The sequence below is a fragment of the Castor canadensis genome, chromosome 13 (assembly GCF_047511655.1).
Source record: "Castor canadensis chromosome 13, mCasCan1.hap1v2, whole genome shotgun sequence".
Classification (NCBI taxonomy): domain Eukaryota; kingdom Metazoa; phylum Chordata; class Mammalia; order Rodentia; family Castoridae; genus Castor; species Castor canadensis.
This window is the reverse complement of record NC_133398.1, coordinates 125,602,150-125,610,812: the sequence shown is the minus strand read 5'-3', so window position 1 is coordinate 125,610,812 and position 8,663 is coordinate 125,602,150. Positions and strand designations below refer to the sequence as shown.

At 45.7% G+C, this 8,663-nt stretch overlaps 1 long non-coding RNA gene across 1 annotated transcript; it reads left to right on the top strand.

The window, feature by feature from the left end:
- Window positions 1–922: 922 nt before the first annotated feature.
- On the top strand, window positions 923–5,116 carry LOC141415598 (uncharacterized). The gene is made up of 2 exons (XR_012440582.1): window positions 923–1,184; window positions 3,796–5,116. It is a non-coding gene; the product is annotated as an uncharacterized lncRNA (long non-coding RNA).
- Window positions 5,117–8,663: the final 3,547 nt, after the last annotated feature.

Below are 8,663 nucleotides of genomic sequence, written 5' to 3'. Positions count from 1 at the left end.
ATACGTGATTAAGAATTTGCAAGCCAGGCGTGGCATGGTGGTGCACACCTGTAATCCCAGCACTCAGCAGGCTGAGGTAGTAGAATCATAGTAAGACCCTGTCTCAAGATAAGAAATAAAATAAACACCAGTAATCTGCACACTGCTCCTCAATTTGATATTTTTCTCCTCGACACTTATTTCAATTAGGATTGTGTTTAGCGATGAGTAATAGAAAAGTCAGAGTACATGTGGGTTTTGTCCACCCTACAGACCATGAGTTCACCAGGCAATCACTGTGGTATTATTTCAGCTGCTCAAAGGCCTCATTAAGGACCCCTCTGTGCCCCTTCTCTACCATCTTGGGTCTTGTAGCTTTGTCCCCCCTGCCTCTCATCCTGTGGGCACAAAGTGACAACCACATCTAAGTCTACATTGAGGACCCAAAAGAGGGAGAAAGGACAACTCCCATCATTTCAAGTGCCTCTCATTAGGGAAGAAAAACCTCCCAGAACCCATCTTCCTGCTCCCAGGGGATGTCCACATCCCTTACAGAGCACTGACCGGATTTGTGTCATGTGACCACCCTCTGTGAGAGCTGAGAACCAGTATGGGATCAACCACTCAAAAGGAGCACTCACCTCACAGTGGACAGGAAGCAGAGAGAGAGACAGACAGACAGATGGACAGAAAGGGGCCCAGGATAAAAATACAGCCCCCCCAAAGCATGCCCCTAGTGACCTACTTCCTCCAGCCAGGCCCCAACCTCCTAAAATTTCCAGAACCTGCCAAGATAGCGCCCCCAGCTGGGACCAAAGCCACCATATCCGTGCCATAACACTCGGCTGTGTTCCAGCTTGCGGACGGACGTCAGACGATTTGGGGAAAGTTTGTTCTTTGAGCGCATGTTGGTCAGGTGCCTTAGTAAAAGCCAGCCACACAAGTGTCAGGACACTTTAATTTTGATGTCACCAGGGTCAAAGCCAGAACACTTTCTTCCCCGGAAGCCTCTGGGAACTGAAGTGTGTAAAGAACTTCCTCTGATCCTTAGAAGTCAGTCACACAACCCAGCCCTGCCTTTCAGAAGGGGAAACAACGATCCCTCTGATGCGTACTTTAGAAAGAGCGGTGGCTGGAATTTGGAGTCCTGGGCCAGTGGACATCTTCAGGTAAAGAGAGCCGCCTGCTATTCAGTCCGTCAACATGTGAGTAAGAGGGCGTCCCTAGAGAAATTAATGTAAAGTCACACAAAACCCGTGCGTGAGTTTTCTATCAGCTGTGTGTAGGATTGTCAGAAACCCAGCTCCTCCTCTGTCACGTAGCCTGATTGTGGAGGTGCTGACTTAAACCTATATATTGTATTAAAATTCACAGAACTGTGCTTTTTATGGGGGGTGGGAAGTGAGACAGGGTCTGGCTACACAGCCCAGTCTGGCCTCAGCCTCACGTATGCTGGGATTACAGCTGTGTACTACCATGCCTGACTTCTGTACTTTTTTTTAGTCAATTTTACTGTAAAACCAAATGCAAAGTCAATCGTGGGCAGTCTGCAAACCGTCTCGGTCCACCAGGAAGAAAGTTGAAAAATTAGACAATAGCAATTTTGCTATGGTATGTTTGGTCTGATTATATTTATTAAAATATAAATTTATCAATGAAATGTCATTTCAATTTAAATGAAGTTACAATGCGACATTAAACAATTAGGGCTTATGTTTTTGTATGTGTTTATTTTGGCGCTTTTATAGAAACTTTTCTTTTACCATTTTAACCATCCTAAGTGTACAGTTAAACATCTTAAGTGTACACCATCCATTTCCAGAGCTTCCTCATCTTCCCCAACTGAAATACGAAATTAAACATGACCTCCCCCCCAGCCCCTGGCAAGCACAATTCTACTTTCTGTTTATAAATTTGGGTTTTAGGTACCTCACATGGGTACCTAAAACCCCATAGTCTTTGTTCTTTTGGGACTGCCTTATTGCACTGGCTAGCATATATCCTCAAGGGTGACCCATGACGTGGGCTGGGGCAGAATTTCTGTCCTTTTTAAGGATGACTAATTCCATTACACGTAGAGACCACATTTTGTCTGTCCACTCATCTGTCTGAACACTTGGATGCTTCCACTTTGGGGGCATTGTGACTGTCACTACTACAAATGAGCTTCTGTTGGTGTCCCTGGTTTCATGTCTAGAAATGGAGTGGTTGGAGCACGTGGTAAGTCTGTGTTCAATTTCTTGCTATGTCATTTTTTTTCACAGTGGCTGCAGCATTTTCAATTGCCACCTGCCGGGAGCAAGGACTCCAGTGTGTCTACACTCTCACCAGCACTTGTTATTTTTTTTCTTATACTGGCCATCCCAGTGGGCCTGAAATGGCCTCTCGTGATTTAGGGTGGCATTTCTCTAACGATTTGAGATATTGGATATCTTTTCGTATACTGGCTGGCAGTTCCAGTAATTCTTCATAGTATATTTTACAAATGTATCTGCTCACAACAGACTGGTAATGAGCAGGACAAACCAACAAGCCCACGTTTCAGCACAAACAACTGGAGAGGCCTAGGCTGCTGAGCATTTTGTGGAGGTCAGGAATGGGAAGTTGGGGTGATCTGGGGATCAGGAGGGAGAAGTACTGACCAGTGTCATCACTTCTCCCAAGAAGGGCCTGCTATTTCGCCACCATCTAGCCCAAGCGGACAGCAGGCACGGCAGCCATGACCCTTCACGGCTCCATCTAAATGTTAAAAGTTCAAGTTTCCCACACAGCCTGAAATCGCAGCTGCTGACCTTTCAGCAAATGCCAGAGTTCCATCAGGGCTCACGACGGAGCCGTAACTTCTAGAGCAGCTGTGGGAGGCCAAGGGGAAGGGAGACCAGCCACTCCCTCTCCTAGATATTTCAGTGCCCCGGATACACTGGTGACCACAAAGCTATTTACGACCTTGCTATGCCTGGTGACAGACACTCACATGCCTGAGTCTGGGTGGATCCTCTGAACGCATAAGGAAGTCTTGCTTATAGGGCAGGGCCCTCCACCAGAAGACCAGGATCTACAAAAAATGTGACTCTAGACTATTGACCGGGGACCACTCTTGGTTGGCAAAACTCTGTATCTTTTCACGGAACCCCTAAAGATGCTGTTTCATACAACCTCAGCATTTCTTGCATTACGGCATGACAGACATCTTTGGGGTACCTGCTTAGCTGTGATCCCCATCTTGGAGAAAAATCCATCAGAGAACTCAGAGTCACATTGATCTCACAGGACTCTGGCTTCTGGCTACAGCCGATTGGGCCAGAGGTAGACACTTGACACAAGCTGAGCCGAACAGGTAATTTCTCCCAGAAACTTAGAGAGACCCAGACACCAGTAAATCAGGTGATAACTGGAACTAAGAAGATCCTGTCCTTAGGGCTACAGAGGCAGTGGGTGTGTCCTGCCTCTGTTCGACAAATGCCCTTGCTCATTTAGCCAAAATGAGTGGGTCTCTGTTACAGAAAGAGAAAATGCCTGACTACAGCAATAGATATTGCAATTAATACACTATTATGTTGCAATAATTAGCATTTCTCAAAGAAAGAAACTGAGGCTCGGAGAGGCTAAAAAACAAACATTACTGCACCCAGTCTTGCTCAACATAGCCCAGGTCAGGTTACATTAGCAAGACCAAATCCCAGTCACTTAGTACAGCAAAGATTTATTTCTTCACATCACACTCTAAAATACACAGGGAGGAGGCTCAAACGTCTGGCCCCCTGCCATGTTGTGACACTTGTCATTAAAATGTTTCCCCTCTGACTTTTGACACAGGCCCCAAAAGCAGACACTGAAGAAAAGACAGCTTCTTCAACAAATGGCGTGGGGAAACCTTGATACCCACATGTAAAAGGCTGAAGCTGGACCTCTCTTTCTCACTCACCCTGAGCAAAAATTAATTCAAAATGAATCAAAGATTTAAATGTCAGACCTAAAACTTTGACACTGCCTGAGGAAAATCCTGGAATATATAGATATAAGGTAACACCTTTCTGAACAGGATTCCAGTTGCTCAGGACAGAAGAACAAGAGTTGACAAACGAGACTGTATCAAATTAAAAAGCTTCTGCACAATGAAGGAAACAATTACTAGAATCCAGAGGCGAGCCACAGAATGGGGGAAAATTGTTGCCAGCTATTCAACAGATAAAGAACTCATATCCAAAATATACACAAGCGCTCCAAAGATAAACACCAAAGGAACAAACAATCTCATTAATTAATGGACGAATGAATTCAACAGTTCTCAAAGGAAGAAGTACCAATGGCTAATAAATACATGAAGAAATGTACGGTCCTTAGCCAGAAAGGAAATGCAAGTCAAAATGACCCTGAGATGTCATCTCACTCCAGTCAGAACGGCGTCATCAAGAAAACAAACAGCAACAAGTGCTGACGAGGCTGCAGGGGGAGGGGGAAAGGAAGGAGCCCCCCGCACACTGTTGGTGGGAATGTAAACTAGGACGATCACTTTGGTACAGAGATTCATCAAAAAGCTAAAAATAGACCTGCCTTATGACCCTGCCATATTACACCTAGGTATATACCCCAAGGAATGTAAGTCTACACCCAACAGAGACACCTGCACAGCCATGTTTGTGGCAGCACTGTTCACAATAGCCTAGGCGCCCATCAACCTACAAATGGATAAAGACAATGTGGTCTATGTACACAATGGAGTATTAGTCAGCCATAAAGAAGAATGAAGTGTCGTTTGAAGGAAAATGGATAGAACTGGAGAACATAAGGCAGACTCAGAAAGGCAAATATCATTGTTCTCTCTTATATGCAGAATCTAGATCTGAAGTTTTTTCAATAAATGACAGAGTATAAAACAGGAGACCTTTATGGGAGTGGGAAGCAGTGAGCAGGAGGAGGATGAAGGGGAGGGTGAATATGGTTGAAGTACTTCATATGCATGTAAAAAAATGAAGAATGAAACCTGTTAAAAATTATTTCAAGTGGAGAGGGGATAAGAAAGAGAAATAGAGGGGATGAATTTGATCAAAATACATTATATACATGTACTGAAATATCCCAGTGAAATGCCTTTGTTAATAATACATGTTAATAAAAATGCAAGTTTCAGAGGTGACATGGAAGGGGAGAGAGGTGATGACCAATTGTGAGTTGGTGGCCAACCTGGAAACAATGTATGTCATCTCCAACCTTCATCCCCACTGGCCAAAACCCAGTCATATGGCGCTCACTTAAATGCAAGGGATGCTGGGAAATGTAGTCTTCTTGGAGGTTCAGGGAAAGAGGAAGGCCTGGTGAGCATGTGGTTGCTTTCCACCAGCTCACACAGCTGGGAGAGGACAGACACAGTAGTTGACCTCAGATCACCCTGATCCCAGCGCAAAGCATCTCCGTCAGTCACTGAGGCCGCACTGCCTTCTCTGCAGCCCACCAGGACACCCAGCACAGGCCCAGTTCACCACCATCCCTGCCCTCCTCCGCCCCCCGCACCCAGCCTGTGGAGCTCCTGCCCCTAAGAACTTCAAGGAAACCAACAGTTTTTTTCAACCTCAGTGAAAGGGTGGGATCATGTTGAGTTTAATCCTCCAAATTCCCCGGATGGTGTAGACAAAGCCTGTGTGGGCCCAACGCCCCTCTGAAGAGATTGGCCGTGTCAAAGAAGAGTGCTCTCCAAGCTCTGATGCACAAGGGACCCTGAATTACATCTTTGGGGTACATGATTAGATGTTTCCTTTGACGGCCACAAACCAGGTAGCTTCAAACAAGATAAATGCATAGTCTTAGCATTCCAGAGCCCAGAAGTCCAAAACCAAGGTTGGGAACAAGGTCAGGCTCCCTCTGGTGGCCCCAGGACGGGGACCCTTCCTTGCTTCTTCCAGCTTCTGGTGGCCTTCCTTGGTTGCCTTGGCTTGTAGCCACACTCCATCCTCTGCCTCCCTCTTCACATTGCCTCCTCCTCTGCGTACCTCCGGTAAGGACGCTTGCTACATTTGGGTCGCCCAGGTAATCTGGATAATCCGGTCTCAAAATCCTGTCTGCAAAGACCCTTTTCCCAAATACAGTCACATTCACAGGTGCCAGAGATTTGGATGTGGGCATGTCTATTGAGGGGACACCATTCAAGCCACCACTTTCGGTCACATTGAAACTATTCCCAATTCTGAAGCTGGGGACCAGGCTACAGTCACTGAGGGGGCTTTGGGACCTAATGGTGCTCAAGTGGACCCTCCCCTCTCCTCCCCTCCCCCTCCCCCGTCTCGGGCATCCCATCAAATCCCCAGCAGTATGGGCTGTGTCTAACGTGCCTGTGGTGGCAAAGCGAGGCATAGGGTGGCTTCAAGTCACACCAGAAGGATGCATTCTCAGCTTTTGGCAAAGGACACAAAGCAGTAAGTGCCCTACAGTGGCAAAAACCCAGTGCTGATTTGCTTTGAAATACTTAGAATTTAGGTTTAAGACTAAGTATGGTCTTAAGTTGCAAGATGAGAGGGAATGCGAAAGTCTCTTAGGGGCGGCCAAGGGCCTCCTGCACACCCTTCTGACGCTGACACAGAGAGGTCGGTGGAAACCCCCACAGCCAAACGTGGCAAGGCTGGGGGACCCTTCCCTACGCAGACAGAACACTGTGTGCCTAGTGAGGAACGGAAAGGGTCTCACGTTTTAGGGGCTCCAGAGCCTGCATTTCTGTGCATCTCTCTTGTGTCACCCTCATCTACCCAAGCACAGCTGCTAAGGACCTCCATGGTCACATGCAACTCTGAGATTTAAATCACTGTTCTTATACTTCTCTTGATTGTATGGTTTTTTTTTTTTTAACCTGATACTGGGAATCGAACCCAGAGCTTCGTGCATGCTAGGCAAGCATTCTACCACTTGAGCCATGCCCCCAACCCTTTTGTTTGTATTTTGGTTTTTGAGATAGGACCTTACTAACTTTCCTAGGACTGGCATGATCCTCCTGCCTCCACCTTCTGAGTAGCTGGGATTACAGGTGTCCACCACCAACGCCTGGCTTGGATAGTGTCCATCTTGCTCAGAGCTGGATACAGAGAAAGACTTGGATGTATCTGAAGTAGGATGCAAATAGGCATCTGTTGAAAACATTTTATAAATGAGCTTATGGCTCCTTGATGGGGAGTACCGAGTGGACTCCCTCATAGGAAAAGGCTCAGTAGTCAGAAAAGGGTCAGCCATGGGAAAAGGGTACATTTCCTTCAGTGCTTGAGAACCAGAAGCCAAATGAGCTGCAAGAGGGTTAAAACCTGGGCTGGTGGAATGGCTCAAGTGGTAGAGTTCCTGCTTAGCAAGCACGAGCCCCTGAGTTCAAACCCCAGGACTGCCAAAAAAAAAAAATTTAAGGAGGTTAAAACCCAAAAGCTGCTTTGTAAGTCAGGGGACTTTCCTGTGAGGGCCAGCCACAGCCAGAATGAAGGAAATGCTAGATTTGGGTCCCATCAGTGGACAAAAGCAGATCATCCAGTGCTTAGAATCAAACTTAATTTCCAGTAGAAAAAAACATGGTATTTTTTTTATGTGCAAGTACTTTTTTTTTTATTATATTCATATGTGCTTACAATGTTTGGGTCATTTCTCCCCCTGCTCCCACCCCCTCCCTTACCACCCACTCCGCCCCCTCCCTCTCCCCCCACCCCCTTGATACCCAGCAGAAACTATTTTGCCCTTATCTCTAATTTTGTTGAAGAGAGAGTATAAGCAATAATAGGAAGGAACAAGGGTTTTTGCTGGTTGAGATAAGGATAGCTACACAGGGCATTGACGCACATTAATTTCCTGTGCGTGTGTGTTACCTTCTAGGTTAATTCTTTTTGATCTACCCTTTTCTCTAGTTCCTGTTCCCCTTTTCCTATTGGCCTCAGTTGCTTTTAAGGTATCTGCTTTAGTTTCTCTGCATTGAGGGCAACAAATGCTATCTAGCTTTTTGGGTGAAAAACATGGTATTAATGGGAGGTGTTTGGAGGGAAAGAAGCAGGATTTACACAAACGCCTGTTTTAAGTTCACAAGTGAAATCCATACACACACACATTTTCTCTCAAGAAAGGCTTAACTTAACCTGGTGCAACTTGCCATGATTTTGAATTTCTGATCCAGAAAGAACCAAGGTTAGTTGAAGGCTGAGCTATTTATTGAGGGAGTTTATCAAGAAACACATCTGCTTGCCACAAACCACACTGCCTTAAATCTGGTTCCCTCAATTAATGCTTTTCCTTATGGGAATAGATCTTAGGACCTATTAGGCTTTGCTAGTTCAACTAAGCACTGTGCTGTGTAGAAAAATGACCATAGTAACTTAAAACTTTGTGACTCAGATGGTCACACCTGCATGTGGGAGATCAAGAAGCCATACACAGCATTGCCAGGACCTAAGTGACAGTTCCACTTCTAGGGGGCATGACTGTCTTGTTCAGTCAGACCTGAATGGAACATATAGAAAAGAGAAGAAATGCATTAACCCTAAATTCACTGACCAGATGCCTGGGTTCATATCCCAGCACGCCTGGCTGGAGACCTCGGACAGATTTCTTCAACTCTTGGGTTGTCCATTTCCTCACCTGTAAAATGGACTATATTGTTTGGTTTTTTGTTTATTATCATATTGTTGTGCTGAGGGTACATTGTGACATTTATAAAAGTTCTTACAATG